Source organism: Zootermopsis nevadensis, unplaced genomic scaffold, assembly GCF_977971745.1.
Source record: "Zootermopsis nevadensis isolate Lab colony 2312 unplaced genomic scaffold, Znev_1.0 Znev_ptg000007l, whole genome shotgun sequence".
Classification (NCBI taxonomy): Eukaryota; Metazoa; Arthropoda; class Insecta; order Blattodea; family Termopsidae; genus Zootermopsis; species Zootermopsis nevadensis.
The window spans coordinates 1,651,238-1,666,550 of record NW_028259139.1 but is presented as its reverse complement, the minus strand read 5'-3'; the positions used below and the strand labels follow the sequence as shown (position 1 = coordinate 1,666,550).

At 41.1% G+C, this 15,313-nt stretch overlaps 2 protein-coding genes across 5 annotated transcripts in view; both read right to left on the bottom strand.

Moving 5' to 3' along the window:
* The window catches only part of LOC110834681 (band 7 protein AGAP004871), a 115,007-nt gene that overhangs the window by 97,557 nt on the left and 2,137 nt on the right, over positions 1–15,313 (bottom strand). For 2 of the 3 annotated variants that reach the window (XM_022074103.2, XM_022074107.2), the window contains exon 1: positions 12,867–13,000. The exons of the other annotated variant lie outside the window; for it this stretch is intronic. The gene's annotated coding sequence lies outside the window, so the exon portion shown is untranslated. Of the gene's footprint in view, positions 1–12,866; positions 13,001–15,313 lie in introns of those variants that run through there. 3 annotated transcript variants of the gene reach the window in all.
* Positions 1–15,313, bottom strand: part of LOC110834679 (beta-1,3-galactosyltransferase 5) — a 69,724-nt gene that overhangs the window by 52,294 nt on the left and 2,117 nt on the right. The window contains exon 1 of one of the 2 annotated variants that reach the window (XM_087343897.1): positions 12,867–13,002. The exons of the other annotated variant lie outside the window; for it this stretch is intronic. The gene's annotated coding sequence lies outside the window, so the exon portion shown is untranslated. Of the gene's footprint in view, positions 1–12,866; positions 13,003–15,313 lie in introns of those variants that run through there. 2 annotated transcript variants of the gene reach the window in all.

Sequence of the window (15,313 nt, the reverse complement as noted above, 5' to 3'; positions counted from 1 at the left end):
TTCGCATTAGAACAGCGAGCTGGACCAAGTCCTGAGCGAAATCAATCCAATCATCGTATTTCCGTAACAACCATTTTAACATCTTCGCAACTCCACCGCAATCTAAATCAATCTCCACCAGAATATTGTTTGCGTTCCTTGTCCAAACTCGATGATGTCCAATCCATGGCGAGTTCCGGCCTACTCGGACACGGTCCCATTCGCACTGCAACTTTTGAACACAAACTACTCAAATCGGGAACGCACTGAGGATGTCAACTCTAAAACTTCTTGACGATGGTGAAGAGTCAATTGAATAAAAATTTTCTTGGATATTATCCATCGTCTAGTAAATATAAAACGTAAAAAACGACGTTTCGGAGATGGGACTCTATCTCCGTCTTCAGGTTCTGAAGAGTCATTTGAATAAAAATTTACTTGGATATTATCCATCGTCTAGTAAATATAAAACGTAAAAAACGACGTTTCGGAGATGGGACTCTATCTCCGTCTTCAGGTTCTGAAGAGTCATTTGAATAAAAATTTACTTGGATATTATCCATCGTCTAGTAAATATAAAACGTAAAAAACGACGTTTCGGAGATGGGACTCTATCTCCGTCTTCAGGTTCTGAAGAGTCATTTGAATAAAAATTTACTTGGATATTATCCATCGTCTAGTAAATATAAAACGTAAAAAACGACGTTTCGCAGATGGGACTCTACCTCCGTCTTCAAGTTCTGAAGAGTCATTTGAATAAAAATTTACTTGGATATTATCCATCGTCTAGTAAATATAAAACGTAAAAAACGACGTTTCGGAGATGGGACTCTATCTCCGTCTTCAGGTTCTGAAGAGTCATTTGAATAAAAATTTACTTGGATATTATCCATCGTCTAGTAAATATAAAACGTAAAAAACGACGTTTCGGAGATGGGACTCTATCTCCGTCTTCAGGTTCCTACACAGTTGGGCCCACTAGATAGAGCTAATCCCTATCTCCGGACCTCTTGGATATTATCCATCGTCTAGTAAATATAAAACGTAAAAAACGACGTTTCGGAGATGGGACTCTATCTCCGTCTTCAGGTTCTGAAGAGTCATTTGAATAAAAATTTACTTGGATATTATCCATCGTCTAGTAAATATAAAACGTAAAAAACGACGTTTCGGAGATGGGACTCTATCTCCGTCTTCAGGTTCTGAACAGTCAATTGAATAAAAATTTACTTGGATATTATCCATCGTCTAGTAAATATAAAACGTAAAAAACGACGTTTCGGAGATGGGACTCTATCTCCGTCTTCAGGTTCTGAACAGTCAATTGAATAAAAATTTACTTGGATATTATCCATCGTCTAGTAAATATAAAACGTAAAAAACGACGTTTCGGAGATGGGACTCTATCTCCGTCTTCAGGTTCCTACACAGTTGGGCCCACTAGATAGAGCTAATCCCTATCTCCGGACCGGAAGACGGAGATAGAGTCCCATCTCCGAAACGTCGTTTTTTACGTTTTATATTTACTAGACGATGGATAATATCCAAAAAAAAATTTATTCAATTGGCACTGAGGATGGACAATCTCCTTCCACTTGTTGCGTCTTAAGATCAAACTAGAGGCAGTAACAGCACAGATGTTTCTTGTACAAAATAACTCCTTGAGCTACTGAATTATGTAGTGGCTCCATATTTCAATAGAGACTTCAGGGATCTCCTAAACGTCGACGATGACGTTGGCACCAAAGGTTCACCTTCTCTGCTCTGTGACCTAAAAAATTGATATCCACAATTTACAAAGTCTTTGTACAATAATCCTAACCAGTTCAGGGCCTTCTGTATACACGTTTTAACACAGCTGCATGGTGACAACTTTCGTAATCGGGAGGTCCGGGCTCTAAATCTCGGCCCAGAGACCAGCTACCCTGACCGAGGTTTTCTGTGATATTTCTCAGTCCTTTCCGGGAAACTTCGCGATCTTTTCAGTTCATTGTAATCATCCTATCAAAAGACGCTTTCTTTTGTCCACGATAATGTCCTCAAACAGCCTCAAACAGAATAAAAGCGGTCTATGCATATTTAAACATTCATGTACTAGTCTCGCCCGCAAGCATTTCTGTGTACGATGACGGATGTCTGTTTGCGCGGGCTGCAGACCGCAAAGGGTGGTAACAGGGTACAAGTGATGACGTAATGTAACTACTGAAGCCATGGGGGAGGCGAGTAATATAAAAAAAAACAGGAAACCACGGAAAGCCTAACGGCCACAGAGCAGGCCTGCATGTTTTTATCTCCTGCTGGGAATTACAAAGACTCCGGAACCAAAATCCGCATATCCTGACAGCAATATTGTACGAATTTCAGTGCTACATCCGCAGAAATAATGACGTTGTAGGTTAAAACAGGGCAGATAATAATTTGACTGAACGGCGTGCCCGTGAGGTGGAGGTATCTCACTCAGACGCCCCTAAGACAGCGCACGAGGGATCTTGAACAAGAACCAGAAGATACAATTACGAAATTACTTAAAGCCGCTGTCAGCCCTAACCTAACGGTTCATGTGCGTCGCCTCACAACATTCAGAACGGTCAGTTTACACCCCGAAGGAACTGAAGATGTCTGCTTGTCACACCGACGCTGAACCCTGATGCAATGCTTACAATTTATTTATTTAGAGTTCTGTCTGACGACAGGTCCATATGAACAGGATCCTTCCATCCTTTTCTCTTCTCGGACTGGGACCTGTTCATATACGTTCTTGGCAGATGATCCAGAAGTGGTTTGCCATTGCCTTATTCTGTGTGTGAATGGAGTAATTGTTGGGATGCCACGGAGGAAAACTCTGTGTTGCCTAGACCACGGCCTTGCCCAACACAAGTTATAAATTCGGGCACCGACGGGAATCGAACCCGAGACCCCAGGATTACAAGGCCAGCGTTCTAACCGCTAGACCACCTCATCTTATTATTATTTAGTGTTCTGTGTGACGACAGGTCCATATGAACAGGATCCTTCCATCCTTTTCTCTTCTCGGACTGGGACCTGTTCATATACGTTCTTGGCAGATGATCCAGAAGTGGTTTGCCATTGCCTTCTTCCGTGTGTTAATGGAGTAATTGTTGGGATGCCACGGAGGAAAACTCCGTGTTGCCTAGACCACGGCCTTGCCCAACACAAGTTATAAATTCGGGCACCGCCGGGAATCGAACCCGAGACCCCAGGATTAAAAGGCCGGCGTTCTAACCTCTAGACCACCGTGGCGTGGCGTTTCTATATGCAACAATAAATGCGGCTAGCGCCATTTTCCCGCTAATTTAGCACCGAGTTTTCTGAATTACAGTAACAAACATTGAAACTTCCTTTCAGACCCACGTGCATCTTTACACAGCTTAGAACACCACTGTTTTCTGGACTTGATCAATAGCTCAATATTCTAAAACAAGACGACGTTTCGGAAGATATTCTGTTCGGTCCGATTTCACGAGCTAATCCATGGACCAGGTTATTTTCACTTGAAGACGTGAGCAGAGCCATCTCCCGAAACGTCGTCCCGTTTTTTAATAAACTGGATGTTGTATCAAGTCCAGAGAAACAAGCAACATTGAATGTAACGGACCTTGGTTAGAACCCTTTAGAATACAATTTCACTCAGATTGTTTTTGCATTCGGACGCAACCATCTCAACCCGTTTCAAGTCCCAAACAAGGTAATATTCGATGCGTGTCCCGACAGCGATGCCAAATCGACTACATCCTCATGTCCTCATGCACTACAGTGCGTGACGCTATTACCCGTCAGGACTACGCGTTTAACAAAAGAAGACCGGTTCTTGTAGAAGAAAAAAAACTGGCAAAAACTCGCGTATTTACATAATTAAATTGCAGGGCAACGCGGCGTGTTTAATTTCACTCACGATGAGACCGACACTTCGGTCTATTAACCCTCTGAAGCCGAAGATCGTCTGAATATTATTTATGAATTCAGTCCGTACCGCGAAGAAAACACTACACCTCACCATTACGAAAATCAGCTGGTTAACCCTTTGAAGCCGAAGCTCGTCTTCATAATATTTACGAATCCAGACCGTACCGCGAAGAAAACACTTCACCTCACCATTACGAAAATCAGCTGGTTAACCCTTTGAAGCCGAAGCTCGTCTTCATAATATTTACGAATCCAGACCGTACCGCGAAGAAAACACTTCACTTAACCATTAGAAGTCGAATCAGGCGGTACCACATAAGATTTAACAAAAGAACATCCCGGTCAAAGCCATTACAGTTCGAGGGGTTTGCGTTCTTGAATTCCCCTCGATGCACGAAGCTAAGACCTTACAGTAAAACTTGGGTTAGGGGAACCAAAGACATCAAAAGATAAAAACATTGGAGTTTCTGGCTGGAAGTTGTCACGGTGATCGAACACATGGGCAAAGAATAGTTTCAAGTGCAATACACTTGGTGTCGCATGATATTTACTTGGCCAGTGAAAGTCTGAGAAAGGCCGGCAGATGGGGACTGTTGTGTATTATTCAGTGCGCATGCGTAAGAACGACGGCGAAAAAACGATGAGACCTAGTACTCAGCGATGCACAAATACAGAATGATTTACAACATCGAAAGTGTATAGAAATTTAACCAGAAATCTTACAGAATCGGTTCAGGTGTCGTTTTGTAGGAAAACAAATCGAGTTTTACCTCAAACTCATTTTGGTTCGATGTGATTGCCACTGGTGATACTGCAGACATCCCACCTGAAATAAATTTCTTGCCAAACACGATCCAGCATATCCGATGTCACTTCTGTAACTGTGGCGGTGTATTGGAGCTTTGAGCTCAGTGAGATTGGCAGGTAAGGGCGGAACAAACACACGGTCTTTAATGAAACCCCATAAGAAAAAATCGAGAGGTGTCAAATCTGGAAAATAAATTCCTATACACTTTCAAAGTTTTAATGTCCTTTTAGAATCACCCTGTATAATAATTTGTCGGCGAATAAGGAAACATCAGCTAAATTAGTAATAGCACTCCACAATCATATATGGATAAATCGCATATTATTACGCACCAATATTGGAATGAAATTCAATATGCAATTAACTTAAATTGTGACGATCATTAATATCAAAAATACCTAGGTATTCCGTGAAATAACGGAACTACACACTTTAATGGTAATATATACCCTTACGCCACGGAGACAAGTCCTTCCTGAGAAGCCAGCAGTCGCTCGGCCACTCAAGAAATTCCAAACATTTTATGGAACCCAAAGGTTTATCACCGTGGTCACAAGAGATCGCCACTGATCCCTATCCTGAGCCAGATGAATCCAGTCAATACCACCTCATCTTATTTATCTAAGAACCATTTTAATATTATACTCCCACTTACGTCTAGGTCTTCCCAGTTGTCTCACAGTTTCTTGAATGTTAAATCTGAACTTGCTTGACGTATGATAACCGCAACATCAGCTCAAGGCGACGGATTCCCCTACTCGAGCTTCCACACGGATGATCTAACGGTTCGCAACTCACACGTGGCAGTTATAAATTTCGAGGTTATACGTCACATGGTGATCCGTCAACGACAAATCACTCACGACGTACGATTCATTTTCAAAACTTAAAATACCAAACGTATTTTATGAACTGGCTCCAAATAATCCGTGTTTTAATTCCCTTTGTGGCGAATACGACTACTAATTAGGAACATAAATTCATAATTATCGTGCTCAGTACGATTTTGAGGTTCCCAGGGCTGTGAGTACAAAGATGGCTGTCTTCTGGGTTGCAGCTCCGTGCACTCTGGTCAGTGTTTCAGAGGTCCACGCTGCCTCCATCAACCAGAGTTGGTAAACTTCTAGCAGACTAACTTTTACCAGACTGTGTGTCTGTGGTTCAACGGCCATATTTAAATTCCGTCTCACGAAAAGGAAATCAAGTCTTTAAACTCAACCCGGACTGCCTGTGCTCCGACATCTTCCGGTTTCTCCTGTCACTGGATTCACTCTAATGAAGTCGATATCGAACTTCCTCGCCTTCCAGTTACTTACTGGTGCGTCTACTAAGCTTTTCTTAACGTGTATCATCAAAATGACCAATTACGTCAACGACCTGGCGAGTCGTCATCCATACGTCACAGAGCAATGCAGAAATTTCTATTTGGTTCACAAATTACACAGTGTCCGACGTAACTTGGAACCCAGATACTAACATCCGACCTCCGCGTTCTGCGTTGTATCTAACTGATTACCCGATACTTCGCTCGCTGCTGCTGTGGTGGCGGGTTCCATGTTACGTGGGACACAGTAAAATTTGAAAAGAAAAAAAAACCACTACTATATTCACACGGAAGCCAACATATCAGATAACATGGATCATATGGGTAGGCCCACCTGTCAAAAGCACAAAAGTCGATATATTAAAACCAGGTACGACGTTTCGACATAATGGATAATAAACACTGCTCACGGCCACGGTGGTCTAGCGGTTAGAACGCTGGCCTTGTAATCCTGGGGTCTCGGGTTCGATTCCCGGCGGTGCCCGAATTTATAACTTGTGTTGGGCAAGGCCGTGGTCTAGGCAACACGGAGTTTTCCTCCGTGGCATCCCAACAATTACTCCATTCACACACAGAAGAAGGCAATGGCAAACCACTTCTGGATCATCTGCCAAGAACGTATAGGAACAGGTCCCAGTCCGAGAAAAGGATGGAAGGATCCTGTTCATATGGACCTGTCGTCAGACAGAACTCTAAATAAATAAAAATAAAATAAATAAACACTGCTCATGAAGAATGGGAAATTTTGATACTTACAACTTCACAGTTTAAAATATTATTTGTGCGAATATGACGTACGCATTAAAATAACATCAGCTGACATCGGGATTCGAACTTCCGACTTGGCTACGCGCAAATAAAAAAACTCTATTCGCCGTCGTTCTGTTGTTTGAACCGTCACACACCTGGGGGGAAATTCATTAACATCAATTCATGTTTACCTTCAAATGAAGCAGACATATTAGTGTCTTGTTCGAAGTGTCTGGAATAAATAACTGTAATTAATATAAGGTGGGGAAATTTAAATACAGCCGTTCCAGACGTCTCGACGGATAAGAATTTGTCCACCTCACAATCGGCTGTCCCCTATGTCGAGCAGGAGTCATGACCTTTTGAATGATTCATGTATCACAGTTTTACATTTGAATTTTGCATAATTTTAGGTACAAAACATTTCAGGACTCTATATATCACGTGATACTAGGTCGCTTCCAAATCACAAATTCAAACGTTCGCACAAGAATTGAAAGAAAATCTGTCCATCTGCGCACACGTTCACAGTCAACCTTTGTTTACAACGTAAGATAACTGAACGCCTTCATTTATATTTCAGGTTTCTTTCTTATCAACATGAGATGCGACATTCAACGCGCGATTACCACTTTCATAAATTTTACGTAACACTGCTTTCACGATACAAGAAAATTAGGTTACTGCAATGCGAACTGCATGCCTGAAGTCTCTTAGTCTTTTCCAGAGACAATTACCCCCGAGCGAACGCCGTGTTGACTTGCCAACAGACACAAACTGTTCCGATAAACATCCTGACGATGGTGAAGAGTCATTTGAATATTATCCAACGTCTAGTAAAAAAATATAAAACGTAAAAAGACGTTTCGGAGATGGGGATCTATCTCCGTCTTCAGGTTCCTACTCAGTTGGGCCCACTAGATAGAGCTAATCCCTGTCTCCGAAACGTCGTTTTACGTTTTATATTTTTTTACTAGACGTTGGATAATATTCAAAAGACTCTTCACCATCGTCAAGAAGTTTTAGATTTGATAAACAAATCGTCTGTGGAATAAAAAATTTTCTTGGATATTATCCATCGTCTAGTAAAAAAAAATATAAAACGTAAAACGACGTTTCGGAGACAGGGATTAGCTCTATCTAGTGGGCCCAACTGAGTAAGAACCTGAAGACGGAGATAGATCCCCATCTCCGAAACGTCGTTTTAAGTTTTATACTTTTTTTTTACTAGACGATGGATAATATCCAAGAAAATTTTTATTCAAATGACTCTTCAGAACCTGAAGACGGAGATAAGAGTCCCATCTCCGAAACGTCGTTTTACGTTTTTACTTTTTATATTTACTAGACGATGGATAATATCCAAGTAAATTTTTATTCAAATGACTCTTCAGAACCTGAAGACGGAGATAGATCCCCATCTCCGAAACGTCGTTTTACGTTTTATATTTTTTTACTAGACGATGGATAATATCCAAGAAAATTTTTATTCAAATGACTCTTCAGAACCTGAAGACGGAGATAAGAGTCCCATCTCCGAAACGTCGTTTTACGTTTTTACTTTTTATATTTACTAGACGATGGATAATATCCAAGTAAATTTTTATTCAAATGACTCTTCAGAACCTGAAGACGGAGATAAGAGTCCCATCTCCGAAACGTCGTTTTACGTTTTTACTTTTTATATTTACTAGACGATGGATAATATCCAAGTAAATTTTTATTCAAATGACTCTTCAGAACCTGAAGACGGAGATAAGAGTCCCATCTCCGAAACGTCGTTTTACGTTTTTACTTTTTATATTTACTAGACGATGGATAATATCCAAGTAAATTTTTATTCAAATGACTCTTCAGAACCTGAAGACGGAGATAGATCCCCATCTCCGAAACGTCGTTTTACGTTTTATATTTTTTTACTAGACGATGGATAATATCCAAGAAATTTTTTTATTCAAATGATCCTGTTTCCACATCCGCGAAAACCTCAAAACTCTCATCAAATATCGTTAATATCAATCAAGTATCATTTCCAACTGTCAAAACACAAATTTTTAAAAAAAAAGTATTCGTTCTACTAAACATTTGCGACAGTTCCCGTGTTATACACGAGGTAGTGTGATGACGTCATACATCATTTTATAAGCTGTCAGATGTAGCTCAGGGCCACGTTTCATCCCTACTTATTCGCATTCTTCTGTATCCAGGAGTTGTTTACGTAAAATCAAATTGATTACAGTTTGTAACCAATTTCTTTTCAGGTGCAATAACACTGTGTAAAATTCTGGGAAGCTGTGTTTGTCGTGTTACGTGGATCGCGCCGGATTTACTTTTGACAACATGTGATAATGGTAAACTACCGTCACTTTACAGTATCGCCTTGCACCAGTGACACCAATAATGTGTTCATCGGTTATCGTTAGTTTGAATCATTAACTTGGGTTATAAGGAAAAAAAGCAGGTATTATGACGTCAGCATGTTACAACGATAGTACACAGTTGTGACACCAGAGCGACACTAGCAACACTACGTGAAATCGACAGCTGTTGGTTTGACGGGAATGGTTCACGGACAATCACAGCGTTTGAGGAAGATTTTGTGTGAAACAAGCCACAAACATACCTACAAATTCCATATCAAAACAAGCCACAAACATACCTACAAATTCCATACCAAACAATGCACACGTGTCGAAATTACAAACATTAAAATGGCGACAAAACTTTGAGGTTACGTCTAATAAATGTAAACAGTAGAAAGTTTTTAGTTAGCCTAGTAGCCCAGTTCCCTCATTTTAAGCTGCCAACACGTGTGTGTACCAATTCCAGCCCTTTTAATTTTCGAAACTGTTATAAAATTCACGCCACGAGAGTGGAACAAAAGATGGCGGCTGAGTTTCGGGCGATTCTGCGCATCACGTGACCTCGTAAACCAATCAACTTCAAGAGAGTTGGTGTATAAAGAATTCAGTTACTTCAAGCGTGAAGCAGACGCCATTTCAACATCTCTCTGAGCTACCTACTTTCGTTCGCGTCTGTTAACCTGCCCTCAATAATGCCAACGTGACAACTGTGCTGCCTTCACAGTTTACATCGACGATAGCGGAACTTAATTTTGGGCAATGGATAAATATTAAATTATTTAACACGTAAAACATTTTCATGGTAACCTCGAGGAACCCACCTATACTAGTTTACGGTCTCATTGCGATAGTTGTAGCGTGAAATTTGATACGAAGATAGCTCACAGAGTTTTCCTCTTTTTAAACAGTCAGTGAATCAGTTCAATCCATCGCCGTGATAAAACTTCGGTAAACATCTACCAGACTACACGGCGCAACAACCCAGTTCAATCCAGTCCTCAAACTATTTCTGTATTATCCACTTTAATATTGTCCTCCCATCTACACCTGTGTCTCTCCCTTTGGGGTTTTCCAAACGTTTATATGACCGTCGTCTAGGTTGTTGTATCGTGATAAACTCAAATTTGACAAAATTTTATATAAATTGGTTCACTGATGAGTGCCTGTGCCTTACTGTGTGTTAATCAGGACACAGCTCTGGTCTAGGCAGTTGCGCACACCAAAAGCTTTAAATGCTGACGCGGTCAATTTCTTGCCCCCCGACAATGTCCGTTGGCAATGCCAAGGTCAAAGCTCTCCTCTTCAGCAACAGACAGTACGTGTCCGCGTCTTCCCGACTCGCCGTTCAAAATTCACTTGTTCCGACAGAGTTCGTTTTCTCAGCACGGCGCGAGGGAGGGCTCAGGCTTGCCAACGCAAAGGCTGCTCTCGCCTTGGTTCGCTGAACTTTATATTAAAAGTGTGATAAATACACAGCACACATTTCCGGAACTGTCGGTCACAAATGGAAGCTGTATTAGCGTGACAAAGGGAAATGTGGTTTTATTGTCTGTTCAACACCACAACTCAAAGCTGGTTCAACAACTACCTGCGACAATTCATCAACAATAGAATTCAAAGTTCAATAATGGATATTATACTCGTCAGTTTAATTCACTTTCGATTCTCGCAACCTTTCCCCCCTCCCCCCTCAAGATTCACTTAAAATCCCTGCCTTACACGTAATCAACAATGTCTCACCTTTACCTCCATAACTCCAGCTAACGTGAGATTCTTATCTGGACATGCCAACAATCATAAAATCACAGCGCAAATTGTGTCTTCAAAGTCTGGTAGAAGTTTACGTACTTTTAAAGCTTTAATAACATTAAATCTCACAAATAGTGCAGAACGTCGTTAATCTGTGCAACTATCTCCATTTCCTTGAGATCTGAGTTTCTTACAGCCGAAAGATTGTGGCTTTCGAGTCGTGTAGACTTGGTTACCGACGTTTCGGAAGAAGTTATCGCCGCCTTCTTCAGCTTACCTGCAATCCATCTAGCCCCCGCGCGAAAATATTTAAAACTGAGACAAGATCTAAACTTCCAAAAACTTTTCACGGAAAAATAAACTGTACGCGTGATACAAAGACAATGGCCAAAACACCCAACAGAGGCTGCGTGAGTTTGGATTGCATGGTTCTCATTCTCAGAAGATGAGAAGGAATAATGGAATCCGAATTTTGTGAACGTTCAAGTTTCTAGAAGTACCGGCCAACTGCTGAATCACTGCGGGGCCAGACGACCTCTACGACTACGGTCTACACTAAAACGCGACCTGGGGTTCAGACAATGCGAGACCCCTCTGCATTTTATAGCAATCGATGAGTCAGAGAGGGTGAAACATTATTAATACACGAGAGGGGAAGCGCTCTTGGTACATAACAAGCTGATGGTCGTTCAACTGGTTCAATAAATTACATTTTATGCAATTCGAAAGTTTACTATCCTCTTCACCGCAGATTATCCCGATGAAGCTGAATCCAATCCACATCTTCAAACCCATGTTAATATTATAGTCACTTGTCTTTCTCTCATTTTCAATCTATCTAAACGACATTGTTAAGAAATAAATTAAATAAAAGAGACACGAACGTAATTTGTAAGTGCGGGAAATCAGAGAGACGCTACGTACGGCCGGCACTCTAAAGCTTTATCAGACGGAAAAGAACAATTTTCATACATAAACAGAATCGAGAACAAATTGTAATTGTTTAAAGAACAAATCTTATGCAAAAATCATTTCATAAATCGGTTTGAAAACACAAGAATAAGCACTTACGTCTCATTAAACCATTTGGTTTAAACCAGTTCTCAACACGCGGCACAACAATGTGCTCTGCGTTGCTCACAAAATTGTTTTTAAATGACACTCCGAACATGACAGCCTTCCACGACAATGCGCCTTGTAGCCTTATAGAATCTGACTGACATTTCTTATATGCTAACTGCCTCCATCATTAGGGTGAACACAGAACAATCATTTTCGTACTCACTATCGTTTAAACCTGAAATCTGAACACGTCGCTGACAAAAAAAAAGTCACTTGACATGAGAAAACACGTCTTATTTATGCGTCACTATCTTGCCGAAACTATATCAGCGAACAACTGTTAATTTCAATAACAGGACATCAAATAAGTAGGATACGTCTTAACACCTGGACGGGCTGACACTGAGAGATTACTCGAGCAATAAGCAACAATGTCTCATAACTCACTAACGACCGATTTTGTTTAGCGTCTAAAAAAAATTTGCCACGAAGTACGCCAATATATTTCCATTATTCAAATCAGTGGCCTGGGTGAATATGGCCCGAGGAATGGAAAATGTTGCGTACCTCTGGCTTAAACAGTACTCTCGGATCTTATAGAAAATACTAACAAAGATGTATCGGACAGTAGTTTCAGACCATTTGCGAATGACGTGGAAGCCTTGCGTCCATTCGACGGTCCGCTGTACCTGGCGATGTACAATGACACTGGGCGTGGTCCGCATATGTTGACTACCAGCTCACTAAAAGACTGTTTGCTAACGCATTACCCTAATAAAGTCAAGATGTCACTTGTCTTCATTCTTCGTGTAGAAACTCCCAACGTGTCACACTCTTTCAACACCAAATCTAAGCCCAAAAAAACAAGAAAGTTGGCTTCATTACTCAGGGACACAAATAAACCTACCTGAACCAGTCGGAAGTTAGTCGATGTTACTGTCGGATGTGTTTAGTTCGAGAAGAGACGACCGACCGGCTACTAGCCACGAGGGTCCGCGGGCCTACTCCTGGCTGGGTCCGGGAATGTTGATGATGCTTGCTCTGGAGCGTTATTGATTACGTAGCAGCGTCGGTTGTACCACAACCATCTCACTCCAGCAGCTCGCCCCACACATGACACTACATCGCTCTCAAGAAGGCAACAGCAGCACACCGAAACACCGCGGAGCAGACGACACGACGCCACAACTTCTCTCGCCCGACTGAGGGCTGAACGCTCAGACTACATGCCACACGCTAGTGGCTGCCCGCCCAGTCGGCGTTGCCATGTCGACAGCTTCTCATTTCTTATTCTTATGCTTTTTTATATTTTCCTTTTCTCACCACCTTCTCCCCCTCGGTAACACAAACATCCACCACGGTTACTAACAGACTGTCAGACGTGACAAGAACTTTGCACCGAAACTAATGCATACATTTTGAAGAAAAAAAATGTTAAATTTAGTAAACTCGTTTAAACGTTGATATTTTAAGAGTTCACAACAATAAAAACAAAATAATTATTTTCTTATTCACATGCAGCCAACAACGCCATATTTTTTTTAAAAAAATATCTTTGTTAAAAAAGTTCTTAAGATAGTGTAGTTGCGTCATATTGTGATTTATTAAATTAAAATTAAATTATTTGGTTATTCCGTCAAATCACAATGTATTTAAAATAAGATAATTAAAATAATTAAAATATAATTCTGTGTTTATGTCGATATGGAACACAGAATGATATTTTAATTATTTTAATTATCTTATTTTAAATACATTGTGATTTGACGGAATAACCAAATAATTTAATTTTAAAAAAAGTTCTTGTTGGATTATTCTTCGGGGTGACACGTAAAAATGTCACGCCAGAATTTGTTTCCCTTTTCTCAGGTTGAAGTAGCCAGTTTCATGCAATACGAACAGTTGCGCTCCTAGTATCCATTCTTTGAACTAACGTCTATATCCAGCATAAGCTCTAATTCCAAAGCTTTTTTTCTGAGTACCATTTAAATTTTGTAAAATATTTGAAACCACTAGATCATTTGTACACCCTGTATATCGTCTGACAGCCTACAAAGCTTTACCTTGTACAAGACACGAGGTCAAGGGCTTTCGAAATTCGCAGCAAGAACACGATGGACCAGTTCACCATTGCCTTACTCTCGTCAAAGATCATTATTACTGAAGGGCGTAGCTAATTCAAAGGGATTCAACGATTCTGATATAAACACTTGTATCGCCAGACAGATGTCGCTTGGTACAGTTCAGACAGAAAAAATCTGCAGCAACATTAGTAACTCTGCTCTGGATGTAAGGATTTTGACAAATTTAAGAACACGTACCGATAAAGACACACATTTTTAGTTTTTTTATTATTAGTTTTCTGTCTGACGACAGGTCCATATGAACAGGATCCTTCCATCCTTTTCTCGGACTGGGACCTGTTCATATACGTTCTTGGCAGATGATCCAGAAGTGGTTTGCCATTGCCTTCTTCTGTGTGTGAATGGAGTAATTGTTGGGATGCCACGGAGGAAAACTCCGTGTTGCCTAGACCGCGGCCTTGCCCAACACAAGTTATAAATCCGGGCACCGCCGGGAATCGAACCCGAGACCCCCAGGATTACAAGGCCAGCTAACCGCTAGACCACCGTGGCGTACATTTTTAGTATGTGGGGAAAATGTCAGTACCGAGATTAATATTCCGTTGTTTACATTTTCCTTGACGACACTGTTTTGAGATAATGACTTTCAGATAGTGGCATGACCTCCTGAACTAGAGTTCGGATTACGACTGTTCTCTGTGGTATTTCATCCCCCGGTCCCGATCCAAGGCAGTGAGTGGACAGACTGAAGTTGTATTGCGATGATTTGCCGTTCTGGCATTCAAGGTTTCGGCTCTCACCGACATGCAATCTGAGTCTCATAACTGTTCTTCCAATCTGTACAAAGGATTGACGACACTTCACCTCTCTCTAACTCATTTTATCCATTCTCTCTTTCTCGCCTATTTTCGGAGTCTCTCTTCTTTACTTTCTTCTTCTCTCTCTCTCTCTCTCTCTCTCCCGTTTTATTTTTCTTTCTTTCTGCCTTCCCTCATTTTGACACCGCCGATACGTCTCTGATTACTCAATTCGTCAATCCATCGAACCGACTATTAATCTTACATGAAGTAAATTCCCACCTGCTAGCCAGTCTCTTCCGGAAAGTCTGATAAAATCCCTACGAGTTGATTAGTTGCCGAGTGACCCTCCCCTCCCCCCCAAACAGCCATCCACTCAAACTTACAAATGATACGCATTCTCGCCTGTCTTCTGTCTTTACTTTTTCAAGCTCTCCGATCGTTCGCTAGAACCAGAGCCAAGGCCTTCTCTA